General features: G+C 46.5%; 1 protein-coding gene across 6 annotated transcripts in view; it reads left to right on the top strand.

The window, feature by feature from the left end:
• Positions 1-20,489, top strand: part of LOC119406055 (E3 ubiquitin-protein ligase MARCHF8) — a 193,130-nt gene that overhangs the window by 156,242 nt on the left and 16,399 nt on the right. Inside the window, exon 1 of one of the 6 annotated variants that reach the window (XM_037672948.2) lies at positions 11,397-11,534. The exons of the other annotated variants lie outside the window; for them this stretch is intronic. The gene's annotated coding sequence lies outside the window, so the exon portion shown is untranslated. Of the gene's footprint in view, positions 1-11,396; positions 11,535-20,489 lie in introns of those variants that run through there. 6 annotated transcript variants of the gene reach the window in all.

The following is a 20,489-nucleotide window of genomic DNA, read 5'->3' as shown; positions in this document are numbered from 1 at the left end:
CTGTCCTATGCGCTGTTTTACAGTGAAAGCTGTTATCAGATTACAATGGCAGTTGTCCGCTGCCGCCGGTGTCCGTAACCACTATCGCGCGAAATAAGAAAAAATAAACGAGAAAAAATTTCTAGGAACGTCTGCCACTCTTACTGACAAATCATTATCAACCAAGCATGAGCACCACTAGCAGCGGGTAAGGCCCCATGCCCTTGACCACGCTTTTCAAGATCAAGCGAAGGCGTCAACCTGGGCGACAGATACTACCGTTGGTGCGTGCTATCCCTTGCTTCCACCCACCACCTACCTAGCCATTGGTAAGCAGCCACCCTGTGGTCTCGGCCAATGGCTCTGGTGACAGTGTGGTGTGCGGGGCCCTTATATATATATATATATATATATATATATGTGTGTGTGTGTGTGTGTGTGTGTGTGTGTGTGTGTGTACACACACACACACACACACACACACACATATATATATATATACGTACACAATATCGGTAGCTGTTATGAGATCACACGAGCCGATTTTGGCGCCGTAGTTGTCCGCTGCCGCTGGTGCCCGTAAGCAAACTCGCGCGAAATAAGAAAAAATGGAAGTGAGAAAAAAAATTACAGGAACGGATGGGATTTGAACCCGGGCCCGCTGCGTGGCAGTCGAGTATTCTACCACATCGAGTGGCTTAGCACATGCGTGGCCCGTGCGCCCTAGGGGTATGTGTTCCAATTCTGAGCAGAATCGTAGGCATTCTGCGCCGACAGCTCACAAGACAACATCGATCCCCAGTCGTCCGAGTAATGGAATGCGTCTGGATGACGCCTGTGCGACGTCGACAAAAGAATGTTAAGAATTGTCGTTTCTTTAAGTTATTTCGTGTTCGAATCTATGAAAGAGCGAGCATAGCTACATTGAGCGCGTAAGAAAGCTTCTGCTTGAATGTAGGTTGCCATATCGTCGAGACTGGTCTAAAGCCTTATAGCATTCCTCTCAGCCACCGTCTTGTTTGAACAGCAACGTAGCCTGCATCCAATTTGTCTCCAATACTGCGAATCTGCCCATTTTTGCCGGCTCCGGGAGAATTGGAATGAGACATAAGGTTGCCGCTGTCCGCTTAGCTTTCTATTTTGTCGTCTGCGGCGAGTATTGCAACGCAGCCTATGTTGGACGTAATATGCGGCCGACGGGCGCAAAGGCTGGGCGTGCAGAAAAGGCTGGTAGCTTCATGATCGCTGTCTCACCGTGCGCATGGTGGTACAAGTCGCGAAATATCAAGACTGAAGACACGTTGAAACGAAAGACAACACGAAATATCTGCTAACTTCTGCCAGCGCTCTTCACGCAATTGTCTTGACAGCTGTAATGTTAGTGGTCATCAAGTGAAGCCCGTTGTGCTGCTTGAGCGCGCGTCTGATTCTTGTTATTTATTTCGTAGGCTAATTTTTGTAGCAGTTTCTGTCGCCGATAGGACTAAGGACCTTCGTATAGTTTTCTAATATCTTTATCAACGTTTCGCGTTGATATATTTTTTTTCTTTTGTTTATAATAAGCTGAGCGTTTCGACTGCGACTGTTATATCTACAGCGAGTGTATATGTTGAGTGAATATTCCTCACATGTTATGTCCGTCCCATTTGTTCCTTACATTTGCTACTACCGATGTTCGATGTTACTGGAATCATCGCAGAGTTTGGCGGGCTTAGGACGAATGCTGGCTTCAGCTTGGCGTTGAATTTATGAAGCGCAATGTTAAATGTTCGGACTCTTCAGGAAGAGAGAACACACCCGCCGCAGCATCTTTTGCGGCTGTGGCGTTTCGCTGCTCAACGCGAGATCGAGATTTCATTTCGTAGTTGCTATGCCGGCACTTTGATTGAAGAGGGACGCAAAGACGCTCACGTTTGCGCTTTTGGATGGACGTTAAAAAATTACACCATCTCCCGCTAAAGGGGACCATGAGGCGATGCGAAGCCGGAGCACTTGCACGATCGCGTTCCGTTGGCGTTCGTTGGGCATGCTACCGACCTCGCGTCGTGGAACGCGAAGAGGGACGCTACGCGCGTCGTATCTTCCATCTAGCCTGGCCGTTAATTCTCACACGGCGAGCGGGGAACGCGGTCGACAGGCGGGCGAGAGGGGGGCAGCGTAGGAGAGGAGAGAGAAGGGGAGGGGACGCGCATGCGCTCGAGATCATCGCGGCGTTGCGCAGGAGAGAATTTCGGCATGTCTAGCCCGCGTTTCAGAGGAAGAGTGGAAAGGGGGAGGGGAGTGGGGTATGGGAGAGGGGGGAAAGGAGAGGGAAAGTGGAAAGAGGAAAAGTGGAGAGGGAAAGCGGAGGGGATGTGGAGAGGGTGAGTGGAGAGGAGGTGTGTGGAGAGGGTATGCGCATGCGCAGTGAGGGTGGTCACGCCGCACACCACCACCACCGGATTGAGCTCGGCCTTAAGATACTTCGCATCTAAAAAACCTATGTGTAGAAATCCATCTAGAGCACTCCATTGTGGCATTTCTCATGGCCTTTGTGTTGCTTTGAGACGTTAATAATTACCAATCGACCAGCGAGAGAACAAAAGAGAGAAGAAAAAAACCAGCACGATATTGATCACTTGCCTCATTTTCACAGTACGACCATTCTATCTGTCGAACACGCTTAAGATAAAATGTCGCTGCTATTTGCGGCTTCTTTACATCCGAGCCCATAGTGACACTTTTCTTGGTCCTTCTTTTCCGCACTTTTGCTGCCGCTAAGAATCTTGCTTCCCTCCAGCTATCAATTGCAGCCGCGTCGTCCATTTCGCACACTCAAATCAGGGCCGTCGGAAGCAATCTCCGAGCACACACAGAGGCAGCAACAATCGATTCAGATGGCGCCTTCAATTAACACGATGGCCGAAAGCGGACAAAGCATGCGAGCGACAGCCCCTCTCTTTCTTGTCCTTTTTTCATTTCCTCTCTGGGAAGACATTCTTCTGGACCTGCGCACCCGACGCCGCTCAAAATCGCCACTGCTCAGCGCGCAGCCACCTCGCTGGAGGCGGCCAGGAATTCTCCTCGCTGAGCGCACACCCGTCCTGGACAGCCCAAATAAATCCTCCCTTCGACTTGCGCGCGGGAGACGCAGCAACAGCCAATTTAAAGCGCGCTCCCCTTTAGCACGACGACGCTCGCTCCGGAGAAAGCGGCTCTTCCTGGGAATGGGCGCCATTCCTCGGGACATTGAATCGGAAACGGAGGTCGCGTGCGCACTTGCGGAACTTTCCGATGGGACACGTTACGGCTGAACACGCTGTTCGCGTCTGTAGTATACGGAGGCAGGCGCCAACACAGTGGAAACGCACATTTCGGGACAGAATACCGGGAGGCGTATTTCAACATGCGTATTTAATGAAAACTAAACCTTCCGTTGGCTTCGTTATGTAAATGTGTTACTTCAGCACAGGTGGATAGTATACGAGGTACGGAAGGTTCCGTTGTTTGGAATTGTTAGTCTTTGCAATAATTCTATTTGCTCTGTCTGCAGACGTGTTAGAAAGAGCTGTGTCTGAAGCAGTGCTGAACATCTGTCATCGGCACACAGTGCAGGCGTAATTTTGTACTGGAGTCTGTCGGAGAAACAGTGCGCCGCATTCGAGTGTGCATGGCACGTGGCAAAGGAAAATGGTAGAGCATAGTACAAGTGATTGCGATAGAAATTGCGGCGCGCACAATAGACACATTCAGAGTTAGTTGGACAAACGATCGCTTACTGTATTTTAGTCTATTGTGCGCGCTGCAATTTCACCATGAATAGTAACCAGCTGGACCAACTTTCATTTCTACTGCAGCAAATACTAGGTGCCCGGATGTCATTACGAAGCCAACGGCACTATTTCATACGCGCGTGCCAACTTAACGTGGCGCACCATGTATAATGGAAATTTCGCTGAGACGGACGCTCGTCTTAAGTGCGTAATATTAAACGGGAAACGATATGGTGAGTCGTCCTGCAGTTCCAACCATCGACTATGAGACCTGCTTGGCTACGATGCGAGGTTCTCTCAAAGCAACAGCCGCGAGTTCACTGTGCGCTTCCCACCCACTACAAAGTGCTCAGCCATAATTCTTCATCGTCATCAGCCACAGCATCAACAAAGTGCACGTAATGCCTTACAGATGTGCAGCGGGTACCTCGCTTTTCCGCAGAATGGCGAATACTGGCATAGTGGGTGCTTCCATACCTCACAAAAATTATGATTTATGGCGTAGTGGATGCCCTGTAAGTGTACTTGTATTAGTTGCCGCAAGAGAGTTTTGAACGGGCTCTAGAAAGGCCGCTGTTCCAGATTTTCCTGTGACTGTGCTGCGTGTTCCGCGCAGGCCTGGTGTATTTAACAGCGGAACTGTTTAAGCCGACCGTTAGTCCGTGGAGAGCGAAGGTAAAACTATCATCATCATGAACCGGCACGCGCCCTCTTCGTCCTCTTCTTTACCTTCTGCTTCGCTGCCAGAGCGCGTGCGCCGATTTGTCCGGCGACAGAGAGAGTGAAACAAAGAGAGAAAGAGAGAAACACGGGAAGAAAGAGATAGAAAGAAAGTGAAACAGAGACATTCTTGGCGAAATAAAATGCTCAGGTGGGATTCGAACATGTTTACCCACGATCCGAAGGCGAGCGTCGTAACCTCTCGGCTATCCACGCACGCTATAGCTGAGCATAACATAGCCTTGTATAGTATAGTATAGCAAGGGGGTGTGAAAGGGAAGTGACGGCCAGGAGGAGGGAAAGGGGGAGGGGAGAGAGTAAAGCGTAGCATAGAGAGAAAGAGAACAAGGGAGAAAGACAGGGAATGAGAGACAGAAAGAGAATCAAAGAAACAAAGAAGCATAGCATAAAAAGAAAGAGAAATAGAGAGAAAGAGCGGGAAGAAAGACAGACAGAGAAAGAGAGAAAGACAGAACCAAAGAGAGAGAGAGAGAGAGAAAGAAAGGGAAGAAAGAGAAATGAACAGAGACAAAAATACACAGAAAGAACACAGGCGAGAGAAAAAGAAAGAAAGAGAGGAACAAATAAAAATAAAGAGAAGCAAAGAAGACTGCCCAGCTCCGCACTTCCTTTAGGTTTGACACCACTATAGTGCGAAGCTGCGTTAATTTTTAAGTGATTTTCTTCCCTCATAGAGCCTGACCCTATATAGAAGTGAAATTGGGTGTCATAAAGCGCGTGTTTGCTTTTATGCTTCCAGCTGATCCCCTAGCTAAACCTAAATAAAATGTTGATATGCTATTAGGATAGGGTCGCTGGCATACGACAAGCGGAGCACGAAAAAAAAAACGAAGACGAGTAAAAAAAACGACAAACAAGGGCGCTTCTCTGAGTTAATGGGGTCGCTTCTCCGAGTTATTGCGCCTGTTGTCCGCGCAGCGCAGTTAACAACGTCGTCAGAGCTGAGTGTAATGTTTATGCGATACTATCACACCCCTATGCACACAGAAACACCTCGAAACTATCAATTACTACCGACAGGTTGCATTTTGCAGCGGAGGTATAAATGGCACACCTGCTTGATTTTGCGGCGTCCGTGCGTGTCCGCGTACAGCAAAAAAAGAAAAAGAACTCACGTAACCTTTACAGAGCGAGCTATGACGTCACAGGTAACCAAAATTTGTCAGATCATCATTACGTCATCGTGACGTCACACGATTATGTCACTACATGACGTCACGTGATGACATCATCAATTGACATCGTCGGCGGCCAGTCAAGGGTGGGCCGATCCCGGAGGCAGGTCAACGCAACGTGAGGTGCAGAAAGCTTCAGGGGAGCGGTACGCGTTTCGTACGTGCTTGGCCATGCGTGGCAAGTATGCGTCGACCGCGCATTGTGAGAACGCCCGAGAAGCGCCGACGAGGGCAGAGACGGGGGTGCACCAGTCAGCTCCGTTAGGCACCCATCTTCAGAGTGGAACGGCTCCAACTTTTCTAAACTGCGCGTACATCACTGCGATTGTTACTCGATATTAGTTAGTGTTTGGTGCAGTCTACCGCATATACGATATTTGTTTTTGGTTTTTTCTTGGTAAGGTTAAAGTTGTCTAGCAAAGTACATGCGGTAATTACATAGTTGTTTGCAGATGAACGCTTATGACTGCTACGCACATCTTACATGAACCACTGAAACATATTCCGACATCACAATAAGAGCGCAACTGTTTAGGCTAGCCATACCCGTGGAATGTCTGTGGTCGTCACGCAGAGCGCACAGCTGGTACCCCGGCAAGTTCCCCGCTGGGTCACGTGGCCTTGCGGTGTGGCAAGAGTGAGGCTCGGTAGGAAGGGGAAAGGGCTGCGCCTCGCCGAGAGTGGCGAGAGAGAGAGGCTCGCTCGGAGATGGAGAAGGTGAGGAGCGTCGTTGTACCCTCCTTCGGATGGGTAGCGGGTGTACTTACATGCAACGATGCCTGGCCAAACTTCCTTGGTGAGGCACACACACGAAGCATATCGCCGCGCGGTATCCACGTGGCTTAACCTGAAGAACAAAGAAATCCTTAGTGAACTTGGGAGCAAAATGTAGTGCTTGACGAAAGGGGCGACAGCAGATGGAATAATACAATAAAGCACTGCTACCACCACATAGCTTAACAGAGTAACAAATAAAGAACAATGATGCAACACAGAAATACTTAGAAAAGACTTCCAAAACAGAGAGATGCACTAGCCTGATGAAAGGGGGCATGAGCTTCGCTGTTTCGACTGCTTTCATGGATTGGATCTGGCTATCGATATATTAGGGGCGAAGCTCCTTAAGGCGGCACCCGTTCGTCCCTCGTAGTTGTAGTCGTAGTGCGTAACCAGTCGTAACGCTAGTACCAGATCTTGACCTCCAAGGTGGTGCCAGTGGGAGATTTTTCCTGTGCGTTGTTGAACAATAAAAAATTTAACTAAAAGCCGAATTCTTCTGTCTCTCTTTCCCCCTTAGCAGCCATTGGCATGTTCCAGTAGGAAACGTTAGTAGAAGTAAAAGTGTAAGTGTTAGCTAAAAGCCGACTTCTTCTGTCTCTCATTCCCATTAGCAGCCATTGTTTACCTCCAAGGTAGTGCCTGGTGAGATTTCTCCTGTGCGTGATTAAACAATAAAAATTTTGTTCAAAACGCCGTTGATTGATGAAGTAAACCAACGAAAGACGCCAGATGTTTTGTAAAAGCAAAACGAAAGAACGCCAGATGTTTCTAAAGCAAAACGAAAAGACGCCAGCTGCTTAACGAAAGACGCCAGATTTTTCTATTCTAAAGCAATGGTTTTCTAAACAATGAAAATTCACAGCGTACATGTAAAATTAAAGTGAGCTGCAAGTCGTCATAACTCATCGAACCTTTAGTATAAACGCGCCCGATCTCACGTCGGTGATGATGTACTGGGCAGAATTCACGGAAGATTCACGGTTTACCGATGAACCTCCGCAGCTTCGCCCACTCATAATCATTCACTCCGTGGATATGCTGTGATTTTTTTTTTTTTGCAAAGATTTTTTCATGTGCCCTTGCATATGGAAAAGACAAAAAAATATGCGTAAACACGGGGTGTCGCTAGAGCCGACGTTTCGACAAGCGGACTTGTCTTCTTCAAGGCTGCGAAGCCTTGAAGAAGTCCGTTTGTCCGAACGTCTAATCTCTTCAGGCTTCAATCTTCCCCCGAACTTCTGCCTCTTTCCGTGTGGAAGATAGCTCGTTTGTAGATATACGCTTGACTGCTACGCACATTTTACACGAACCACTGAAACATCGCGACATATTAATAGCGGGGCTGTTTAGGGACTAGCCCTGTCTCTGGTCGTCACGCAAAATGCACAGCTGGTATTCCCGCAGGTTCCCCGCTGGGTCGCGTGGCCTTGCGGTGTGGCGCCAGCGAGGCTCGGTAGGAAGCGGAAAGGGCTGCGCCTCGCCTAGGGTGGCGAGAGAGAGACGTTGCCGCAGTCGCTCTAACAGCAACCAACAAAGTCTGCAAAATTATCTGCGCAGCATTAAAGGACATATTGCTATACGGATCCGCTGGTATACGGCAATCTCCCGTGATGGTCGCTGGGCTATACGATAGGACTGCTGAGAATGTCGTTGATTAGTTGGCTGATTCCGTTGAGACTTCTTGCCGTCTGTAGCATTACAGAACGAGAAGAGCGGCTCTGACACTGAATATTGTCAAGCTTATTGATTCAGCGCTGACACATGCGTTCACTCCTTCGCTTCGTGTACAGATGTTGCCATAGGCGAGCGATTCTTTTTATCGGACTTACTGCATGTAGTACACTCGAAAGCGGATCGTTGTGTCGGTTGTTAGACACATTCGAAAGCAGGTCGATATTTCGGTAATATTCAGAAAGGGCGCGGTTTTCGCAGCACGTTTCGCAGCAAAACGCGCTCGTCGGCAAATCGTCGCCAAGTGCGTAAACAGCTGGCACATAGCGCTGCAGAGCAGGAAAGAGGTATTGTTCAACATGAAGTCTGGGGAAATCAATGTGAATTCCGAAACATTTTTTTTTTGCCATCGCATTTGCCAAGCATTGCACGGTAGGCACAGGATTCAACTGTGTCATCATGTAGGTGGCAATGCATTGTGTGGATCTTTCAAAAATCTTTTAAAATATATGAACTAAACAATATATTTTCCGCATCTTCCAGCATACTCAGTATCCGCTATCGGAAATGTCGCGTGTTCGCGGCTGTCAACAAACTGGATATTTTGCACTAGTAAGACAACGCCCGGTGCGTACTTTTGGGCGTCAATCTGTTTCCAAGGATGTAGTAGTTGTTAAGGAAGTTATCGCTGAAATTTCGGCGAGTCGGTTACTACAAAATTACAGAATATGTTAATGGCGCTTATTATTGACGGGACGCATAAGTCTGCTTCATGTTATTTGCTCTGTCAATTCAGCTCTCTTACGATTCACTATGCATACATACTTGGAAAACCAGCATCAGCTTAAGCATCCGCTACATTTTTTTCATTGCTATTGTTAACGGAAGCAAAATTCCATTTCCGGGACTATAGGTTATAGTTCGGAGGCGGATCTCATCTCCACGAGAAATCAAAGTACATGAACAATTAACGAAATTTAGCTGATTAACTGTTTGACTAACTTCTTTCCGAGACATATTACAATCGCAAATTGTAGACCGTTACTTCGACGCTCATATCTACTGGGAACGAATTGCAAAGGTAACATTGTCAGTTTAGATATATTTGTTCGCAAAGTTTGCCATCGAATCCATTGGTGCTCTTCCAATAATCTAAAAAGGACGTTTTCTTAAAAAATAAGTAAGCGGAACGACAGTGAATTTTTGCCGCAAATTTGACAGCGCTGATCGCAAAACTGGTGCTAGTTTTAGAATTAATTCCAACTATATGCGCCTTGTGAAATGATTTGCTTCAATCCGTGAGTTGTAATATGTGAGCGCTTACTAGTTAGAAGTTTGATTCGTAAAATTTTATTAATAATTGAGCGATGTTTTCAGTGCAAGAGCCACCTCTTTCGGTAATCCAGCTCAGTGAGTAAGTTTTTCTATATGCTACAAGTGACTTTTTTAAATAATTTTGTTAACGTTAAATAAAACTGACACCCGCACCTCATAGAATACGTCTTGTTATAGAGTTCGGGACTTTTCGCAAAGAAACGAATTTCGCAACTCGCCGTCAATTTCAGAATCAGGCTGCTGCATGTTCTGCTCTGGTAGAACGTGGTGGTGACTAACAGCGTAAACAAAACGTTTTCGAGCCCGTGAAAATAATGGGTACGTAGACGTACTCATCAGATGCGACTTTCAGCAAACAAATTTTCCGAAAGGGTTATTTGTTTGCGCTGCACCGTAGCTCATCCACTAAAATCGCCTGTCAACTGGTAGACAAGCCACCATGCATATTTATAAATTATACGCCACAATACCTCTATGGATGCCGCGGTGTTGGAGTGGCCACGACGTACCCTTACTTATTTCTTTTTACAATACATTACATTTATTGACAGGTAATGCGCGGCTGTCTGGTCGAGCCGCTTCAAGAATTTTTTTTTTCTGTGCCAGAGGCGCAAGGTTGTTTTAAACGTTGGCACGACGACATGAGCGAGTTAAATATAATAATAATAATAATAATAATAATAATAATAATAATAATAATAATAATAATAATAATAATAATAATAATAATAATGAAACGAGCTGTTTCTGAAAGCTGTCGACTGCGACTGATTTTCTTTGTTCCCAAGGTGATGGTGTATGGGACGGCTTCCCATGCACCACTCATATGCAGTTAAGTGCGCCTGTGAAACTTTCTCTTTTTTTCTTCTTCTTTTTATTGTGAGGTGCGCTTGCGCCGGTGGCGTCGTCGCTCTTGTTCTATCTTGCTGTCCGCCTGCGCGGCCCGCTGACTGAGTATTAGAAGACTGAACAAGGGTTTCAATGCAGGCTAGCTGGTATTTCGTGCCAAAGTTTGGTTGAAGCGCCAAGCATGTTTGGCGCTACAACCAAACTCCGCCAGGGTTAGAGCTCTGGAGAGATTCGGAGCGTTTGGCTCCACAAGCGAAGATGAGAAGATTCGCGCAGCCACACTTCATTTAATTGGCTGTGTCGAGGATAGGGCAGCATTCCAGCTTCCACTACGCTGGTACGAGTATCATGCGCACGAACAATCGTGTTCCAGCTCACCAACCGTGCACACACCACATCGTGCCGTATACAGTGGTTGGAACAGATCAGACAGTAAACGACGTGCTATATATTTTCTTTTTTCTATCGCTATCAATGCATCGCGTTCAAGCGAAACTCGCTTCTTTCCTCCCTTCCTTCCTTCCTTCCTTCCTTCCTTCCTTCCTTCCTTCCTTCTTTTTTTCCCCCGAAACATTCAGAGTGTGTTGTATATAATTCATGATGCCACGCTCCTCGAATCGCAGGCGCTCAAAGAGAGCGCTGGAGCGATTCAGTTTCGCGTGATCGACGCAACTGGCCTTGTGGCGGTTTCGCAATGTTTACTACGAATTTCCGCTGCCGAAAGCGCTCTGCATATGCATATCGTGCCGCCTAAGGTGTGTCGATCGGCCTGCCCCTGTTTTGAATAGGCCCGATGCGTCGACGTGCTCAATGATGTTTGCGCAGACCATGACTTCCCGTGTCGACGTGTGCTCGCACTTTACGCCTGCACACATATCTGGCGTGGCGCCTTCTATGCGCGCAGCGCGACGCTGGCTGGGCGCATGCGCCGCAGGCGTGTGTGCACATGTGCTCGAAGCAGCAATCACTCCCCTCCCCAACTTGCATGCTTCTCATCTCCGGTGCCCTTGGTGAACTCAGTGTGCACGCACAGGGTCCGGGTGCGAAACCCGACAGCAGCAGCCGGTGCGGCGTTCCTTTCGTGTGGTGGCGCACGCGTCGAGCGCGCCGCCGGTGACAACAGTCGCGTCCCCGACTGGTAGCAAGCGCGCGTCCACCGAATCCTGCCGCGGTGCGCGTATGAACGACGACGCGGCTTTCCGAGGAGGTGGGGAGTGCCTCTCGCGAGCGCGCCGTTCCCAGCGCGCAAGAGGTAAGGTTCCTCGGGTTGGAGAAACGGGGGCCGCTTGGCCTTCCGTGGCCTCTGTTTTTACCGCGCTATTTCGGATGCAGCCTGCCGTTCTGAAGAACGCTAAGTGTGTGCTTGCGCACATGCTCACCATAGTCGAAGCAAGGGATGAGCGCTGCTAAATTTCATCAAATTCTGGGCTTCTACGTGGCAAAGCCGCGATGTCTTTATGAAGTACTCCGGATTAATTTTGACCAACTGAGGATCCTTTAACTTTCTCATAAATTTAAATACGTGACCGTTTTCTAGCATTTTGCCACCGTCGAAATGTGATTGCTAATGTTTTTGGGCTCTAAGATTTGTTTTCCATTAGCAAGCATCGTCGGTACCATGCGCGTTTCGACGTCACGATAGTTCGAGCCAAGTTCCTAAGAACTTCGTCGCAAAATAAGGGTTTTGTGACGTTTGTTTCGTGGCATCCTTGCACAAAAAATTTTAGGACCTTTAATCGCTACTATTAATTTCCTCGTCGCGGAAACTATACATGTTTTTTTTTTTTTAAAGATCCGTTGAGATCTATATTTTACACACACTTTCGTGACGTTTTATAGCTAAGGCCCTTCGTTTTCGAGCAAAACTCGATTTATCCGAACTCTTGCGAACCGAACCTGTTTCGAAAGAGGCGTGGGCTTAATCCTCTTTCTTTAAAAGAAAGTGCCTTAACTTCCAAAATTGGTGCTTTAGTCACTTATCAACTTCGGCTGTTCTTAAAGCAGACGCGCTTCGATCGATTTGTGAACATCAAATGCAGAAATTTTTGTCGTCCTGGTCCCAACGAAAACAGAGTGAAAGTGATATAGTCGGGGCTGTCGGCACTCCTGGCGAGCATTTTCGTAACATCAGCATGGAGTTCGAATGTTTTTTCGTGAGAAGACCGCGACTGGGTGGTTGAGTGGCACGATGGGAAGTTCAATATAAATGATAAAAAAAGAAAAACAGCCACATGACGCAATGCTGCGATTTTGTGTGTTCTGTGACCAGTTATTACGAATGTAGAGGGTGAAAACTGGGCAGAACTTAATGATAACGGAGACATGAGATTCGAGACAGGTTCTTTGAAACAAGCTCTTTGTTTTCTTGTTTCAAACCCAGCATGTAACGTCCCAGCGTTCATTACCGGCAGTGATCTTCTTCAGTGTAAATGACCGATCAAAAAAAAAAAAAGTTCTCCGATGGCTTTTCGAAATAAAATGCCGATCCTTGCCCCATTATTGATGAGAAATGTGGAGCGAAAATTTGCGCCCGATATTGAACTATACCGAATTTCTCAGAAACATAAAACCTCCGAAGACAAAGTAATCTTATTTCAGCCACGTATACGTCCCCGGTCCAGTTGTAGCTTTTGCACTGAACGCAATCGTATAAGTAACTATATAACTAAAGCCCGCGCTGTCTTCGCGTAATTTCCGTTATGTTAATTACTGGCCACTGTGCCAGTAACTAACATAATGGGAGTTCCGATATACCACTTTTTCTTAATTGAAAATTATTGTTGCAGTCTTTGTTAATTACCGCACTTGCATACAGCACTTACAGCGTTTGCAGTATTGTAAGCAAAAATTGGAAGTTCACTCCAGTTGCTTTGCTGTCAAAAGGCAGTGTACATTGAACGCTCCTTTGCCAAGTATACGCGTGCGCCACGGGCTACATCGGCCTGGAGTTAAAATCTGAAATAAGCAAACAGGCACTAGCACGAGTCTGTCTTGTTCAAACCTTTAAAAAACTGAGAATGAGCTACACGAGGCGAAACTGGTGCAAATTAGTGTGTGAGACAGGTAGAGACAGGTCGATATGGAAAAACAAAGTGAGCTGGAAGTACGTTTCGGTTGATCTCGCGCACGCATGATAGAAGGAGAGAGAAGCACGAACAACGTATATCCAAAGCAAGCACATAATCTTCTCCGCTCGCTCAAGTAGTAATACGGGAGATAAGAGACGGGGTTCCGTCATCTGACATTTGTTTGTGGTCTTAGGGCAGCAGTTCGGAAGCTTCGATAAAGGGACAGTCAATTAGCGGTGCGGCGTCAATGAAAGCAATGTACAGTTGGCGTCAAAAGTTTAGAGGCCACTAGGTATTTCAAAACATTCAATTTCTCAGCACTTTGCGAGTGTATTCGGTCGAACTGCACAGCACATGTTGCTAGCGCGTTTTAGAACAGGCCGGAAATCTAAATTCAAGGCTGCCTGCCGAAGCTCTTTCTTGTGTCTCGTGCCCTCTAAACATTTGACACTGACTGTGACACAGCGCTTGACATCGCGCCTGAAATGGAAGTTTTAGTTTTGAAATACCGCGTTATCGTTTCGACAAACGATGCTCCAACAAGCAAGCTCACTTGATCGTTCAGGAACATAACGTATACATTTATATGCTAAAAGTAAAAGCTCACTACGGTGACATTTTGGGCTTGTTGATATGCGCCATAGCTAGTGAAGGTACTGAAGAGCACAAGTGAGACCAAAACGAGAAAGAAGAGAACAGAGCGCTCTGTCTTCCTTTCTCTCTCTCTCTCTCTCTCTCTCTCTCGTTTTCCTGCGCTGCTCAAGACCTTTACTTGATATGAACTCCCCCCACCCCCCACCCCCCTCGCTCCTTTCGTTTAGCGCGAGTCCTGAAAACATGAAATGGCTGCATTATTTCCGATTGCCATTTCACAGTTCATGCACTTGCATCGAAATGTCTGCTGTGCGCGAAAGGCAGAGGAGAGTACATGTGTTTGGAGAGCAGCGAGGCAACTGGCTTTGAGACTCGCTGTCTTGGTGCCCTCAACCACATTACGCTTCCCCACTTCTTCAGTAAGCCTAAGGGTTCGCTTTCTGTCACAGCGCGCGAGGCTGGAGCTGAGGAAGGGACAGGCGATGGAAGAATGCATTTTCCACCAACTAATAGCTTCCCGCGGACTTGTGTAAAATGTGTAATGAAACTTGCTTCAGCCGCGAAACGTATACGAATCTTTGCGCTGGTTATTACGCTCGAACTGCATCAAAGTGCTTTTCAGGCGAGGGACATTATTATCTGCGCTCACCTAGATTTGGCTCTGGAATCCAATATTTATATGTTTTTGCACGCTTTTTCATTAAGGAAGGTGTTTTCGCCTACACCTTCTTGCGACCTACAACTGCGTTAATTGCTTCAAGTGTGCCCGAAAACGTGTTCTTAGAGACCCAATTTCAAAATGCGGCTTTGAAATCTTATAAAGCATATTTTCGCTAAATAGCAAAAATCCTATGCGCATTTCCTGTCTCTCTTGCTGAATTTCCGCTTGTTAGCGGTTGCCTTATCTCTATATTATTTTTTCTTCATGCAGTGCGTCATAGAGAAAAATAGTTCAAATAGACGTGTTTTGATCGCGTGTTCCGAGTAGAAGCAGGTTTTTATCGAGAACAGGGGCCGGCGCATTCCAAAAGGCTAGGACCGTTGTCGGAAGTAACGTCATTGTCGTCGACGTTGTTGTTGATAATGATAATGTTGATCGTGATGACAACAACAACAATAATAATAATAACAACAACGACAACAAACATTATTATTATTATTATTATTATTATTATTATTATTATTATTATTATTATTATTATTATTATTATTATTATTATTATTATTATTATTATTATTATTATTATTATTATGCGGATTGAACAAAACTCCTTTCCTCCGAAGCTGTTCTCGTTCATGGCTCGGCAGCCCCTTGGTTTACCGTTCTGCTGATCTTGCGGTAATCCTTTTTTTTTTGTATTTTGCTTTTTATAACTTTATCTAGTAATTTCCGTCCTAATCAATTTAACAAGTAACGAGGCCTCCGCTCGTCGGGAAAATATAGCCTTATGAAAACAGAATCAGCTCTGTCAGGCAAAAGTACGAAATCCGACCTGTTACAAGAAGAGCCGAGGACGTGCCGACGATCAAATATCCGCAATTGAGTTCCTCAGCATAACAAAACAACGAACGAAGGGGGAACAGTCTGGATCGGTTCGTTTTTCTATTTTTGGGCTGATGCCAGCGGTTTCTGGTTTCCTGCGATTAGCAATTATCGTACTTTCCTTTCCCCACGTGGTAATCCGAACTTGGTCGCCTGCAGCTGCGCTGTCCTATACACACACTCGCTGGAAATATGAGCTACGCTTCGAGAGTCTTCATCTCTTTTTTTACCTATTAATCGCTCATTAAGACCAACCGTTCGATGTTTTCTCTTTTTTTTTTGCGATCGAGCATTTGTGCGGTATAATTCAATCTCTTGCAATATTATTGAAGGCAAAGAGTAGAAAGAATGGAGTCGCGAAGCCTGTATGGCGTGAAATAATATGCTGCCAAACGAGGAATACTATAGGCTCTGCTGTTTGAAAGAATTTGGCCGCGTGTACGCGCTTTGAGCTCCGACCCATGTAGCTGTAGGTTAAATTCTTTTGGTTAACGGCGGCAACAAAAAGAGAAATATTAAATAAAGAAAAAGCTTGTCTGCTCAAACCTCTCTATTCATTTTTTTTTTTTTTATGTCAACCAACAGAAAGTACGTTATTCATTTTTGTTATTGCCGTTGGTGACTAGTGCGTACAGAGTAAGAGACGAGAATCGTTTGAACGGATTTGCTCGCTACACTTTTGTACAGAGCCGTCGGCGCGCGCTTGTGCACCAACGACACTTTCCGAGCCGCTATCCAAGATGAAATACTTCTATTTACGAGACTCTGCCCTCCTCAACACTGCTCAGTCTCTTGTAATGAATCGCGCGAGTCACCTGACGCGCCATTTCGCGAGAACAGTCTCGCCATCACGACGTGCGATTTGGGCGGCGCAGGCGCTCGCGTCTGTGACGAAGTCCAGCGCGTTTCCTTCTCACGACTGGGCGTCGCAGTCATGCAAAGGGGCACGAAATTGACCGTCGCCAGGGGCGCGAAAGCGGGCCGTACCGGAAGAGGTCGTCTGTTCAACGCTAAACCGGACGCAGAGCGCAGAGTTGGCCCACGGCAAAAGATACGCGCGTTAGACGGAGGCGGGTGGTAATTTTGTGGGCACGGAGCGACGCCCCTCTGTTGTAACGAGCTACATTTGCCTCCACCTCCTTTCTTTTTTTCGTGTTCGTTTATTTTTATTACCAAGTATTTTTTTTTTCCATTTGTGTACAATGTGGAGAACGTCGTTAGATGTGATCTGATAGAAGGAACACACTGGAAGAGCGAGAAGCCCATCGAAGACCTCACACTAAAGAAGAAAAAGAAATGTGCGGGACTAGGCTGCTATAAAACGAGAACACATATTAATTTTTTTTTTTCTATTCAATGCCGCCAGGCACGACATTGCGCTTATCTTTATATATATACGTCTAGAATCACAATGTGTGTACGTCAGGCACCAGATCGACCGCACGTCCAAAGCCTTGGCATAACAGCGCCCACGGCAAGTGTGCGCGCGGATGTTTATATGTACGTGTGAGCCGGCTGGCAGCCTTCATTGCTAGCGCATCCTGCTCTGGGCGTTGTTGATGGGGCCCGTTGTACAGTGCACCTGTGTTTTCCCGAAGTGGCCATATGAACAAGCGTCTGCGTAACCATCAGTTCTTCTTGCGCGACTCTCTCAGGTGTGGTGGTTATACCGTAGATAGTCGCCGTTTTATGACTTTATTCTCTTTGCTCGACCGCAGTTCTTCGTTTCCATCTATACGTGCAACTATTTTTCAACCTTATCGCTCTTAATTTTAACCATAGGTAACCATGTAGCTCTTAAGTTTCTAAAGCATGTGGCAAGAATTTTTTTTTTTTTTTTGCTAACTCGACAACCACGAGTCTTTCATAATGTTGCGGAAGACGAAAAAAGAAACACATAACGTGTGAATTTTCCGTTCCTCTGAGCTCGTGAAAGCATAAAAGCGTTTCGAAGATTATCACGAAAAGTTCAAGAAGCCGTCTCATTATGGCGACATACATATGTTGACCAGCACGGACCTCTTTGATTATTGCAACAAAAATGTTTATTTTACTCGACGACGTTTTCCTTACTTTCCAGCGCAAAGGATTCAAGGTTCTTTAGAAATGGGCATGTTTTCGCTCTGCATGTTGTATGAAAGACCCGCTTTTAATGTTGCGCAGCATGGATACAGCTACAACGTTAGCACCTTTTTGAATAAGCTTGCCCAGGAACTCCACCTGGCTACGACAGCCGCACATATATAAAGACGCCGTAGTGGAGGGCTCCGGAAATTTCGACCACCTGGTGTTTTTTTAACTTGCACCTAAATCCAAGCACACGGGAATCTAGCATTTTCGCTTCCATCGAAAATGCGGCCACCGCGGCCGGGATTCGATCCCGCGACCTTCGGGTCAGCAGTCGAGCACCATAACCACTATACAACCGTGGCGAGAGTCAGTCCAGTTTACTCGGCGAGAAAGCGAAGAGGGGAGGCAAGGAAAGCTTTGCTTTACTAATTTTCTGGCGTAATGGTACTCGAGGACCATTTGTTGTTTCGCTGTGTTATTCTACAAAGAGCAGAGCAGGTAACCGGCACATCTGGTAGATCCAGTGTACAAGTATGACATGTCGACCGCTAATAAAAGACGGAGACAGAAGGAAAACACGAACATAACATGTCACGAACACACGTCATGCAGCAAATACCAACTAGGACGAATTCAACTTTTCAGTATACAAGTGGGTATATTTAAGCCGATTTGTCTGGCTCGCGACCGTTCCGCCGTCTACTCAGCTAAAAATACACCCACGCCTGCAGCCCCGGATGGAGCATGCAAAGAATACTTGCTATCGCTATTTCGCAACATACCGAATAGCTAAACTCAAAATGGGACGCTTAGGAGACAGCAGTACCGATTTGTACGCCATGTGCGACCATATGACAAAAAAACTTCCACTGTGTCGCCACTCGGGAAACAAAGCTTTCTACATGGCGCTTCCAGTGAGCGTGAACGCTTCGAGAAACTCGTGCACCTGCATCCATTCATTTGCACAAGTTGAAGCTGCCATCGCTGCAATACTGACTGTTAAAGCCTGTCACCTGCCAAGTATATACAAGTTTATTCAGTACGGTGTTTTGTGCTAAAACCCCGCTTCAGATTTTTTTTTGTCGACTCTACAAATTTATCCTGGAGTGATAAAAACGTAATTTGGGTGCGCCTGGCTCACATACACGCGTTTCCAAATTAAATTTCAATGCTCTGCGGGCGAAAAATTGCAGGATGTAAGATAGCGATACTTGCGTCGGACACTGAAGCATACGAATTAAATTAATGTGCGAACACCTCTTGTGCGCAGCTCTAAAACAGCGCTGCTACAAGGTGGCGTCATCTCATGCGTAATCGCAGGTTGCAATTTGGCATCAGTTTGCATTTCTCAATTCAGTAGTGCTCCTAACTCAGCTTAATAACCCTACGCGATGCTTGTCAAGATTGCTTCGTTGTATTTATGGTGCAGCTGCAACTAGGCAAATTCATCCGCGACCTTATGAGGCGCAGTGATCGCCAGGGTAAGGGCAGAGCAATCAAGGGATATTTAGGCGGCGCGCAGGGTATCTTAGCAACTATTATCTTGATAATAATAGTTGCGTTCTTTCTCTCCCTTCTTTTTTCCTCTAGTTTCTAACCCTGCGCCACGTCTTTCAAGCAACTATTATCTGCCAAGGTCACGGCCACGGTCTTATTTGATGTAGGGAGTAGAGCACTGCACGGGCTCGGGCCTACCCGAAAACCCGAGCCCGGCCCGGCCCGCGGGCCGGGCCGGGCCGGGTAAAGTAGCTTTCACGGCGGGCCCGGGCCGGGCTCGGGCCTGAAGCTCCGGGCTTAGGGCCGGGCCCGGGTTTGAGGCGGCGGGCTCGTGTCGGGCCGGGCTTGGACTTTGTCCTCCGTTCTTAAAGGGTCACTAAAGTGAAACACTGAATTGGTTTAGACCGGTAAAGTGTACTCTGAGAACCCGAACGTCATTCATTTCACCATCAATGAGTTTATTAATAAAGGAGAAAATCAAGGTCAAAGTTCCATTTTGAAATTTCGCGCTGAAATCTCCGCACGTGACGTCACGGATTTCAAACTATATTCGTCGTATTTTGGGGACACTGGCTCAACGAAATTTTCAGAAACTTGGTATGTTAAGTCTGTGACCCCCCCAGAGGTCAATGTACTTCATTTTTACCCACTATAAACTACGTAGGGCCCAGTAAATGCCGTCAGAATCTATGACGTCACGGAGTTTGCTGCGTGAATTTTAAGTTGGCGTCGTTACCTGCATTTTCATGCAAGTTTTCTCTCTTACCAAGAGTCTTGTCGCGGCGAGCGTGGTGCTTTTGGAATGGTAAAAGAGTAATTTACTGATAATAGAAAAATCGTTTTTCTCTTTAATGTGCATTGTTCCGCATACGCTGTGCATGCATATATGTCCCACATTTTGTCTCGAAAAAAAAAACGCTTTTTTTATGTGGGGTAAGCTATTTGGAGAAGTTTTATGATGGATAAGTACTGAACTCATTTGCTTCTTGCATATGAGCTACTAGATTTACCTGAAACGGGCGAGCTAAAAAGTAAATAGACCAAGCACTTATATGTAACATCTCGCTATTCCGTGCTTTATTTCTTTTCGTTATTATTTTGTATCCCAAATGTTACTCTGTAATCGCAGTAATAAATGTAATGTGTAATGCACTGTGATCGCTGTTGCGATCACAGTGATAACCCAAAGCGGGCAAACGTTGTTGAAATTTAGAGCCCCCCCTCTAAAACGAAAGGACAGCACGGAGTCTTGATACATAGAATCCCTATAAAGGCACATTCTTTTTCTGTGACTCTGTGACGGCTTCCAGTGGTCATGTGGCGCGAGATGGACATGCACAGCCTGCTTTGTATGCCCGCATTGTTAACGTCTGAGCTTTCGTCTTGCTCCGCCATATCAGGGGTCTCAAACTCACCTCAGCTAACGGGCCGCATT

This window comes from Rhipicephalus sanguineus, chromosome 1, assembly GCF_013339695.2.
Source record: "Rhipicephalus sanguineus isolate Rsan-2018 chromosome 1, BIME_Rsan_1.4, whole genome shotgun sequence".
In the NCBI taxonomy this organism is placed as follows: Eukaryota; Metazoa; Arthropoda; class Arachnida; order Ixodida; family Ixodidae; genus Rhipicephalus; species Rhipicephalus sanguineus.
The sequence above is the reverse complement of the archived record's forward strand: the minus strand, read 5'-3'. Positions and strand labels throughout refer to the sequence as shown.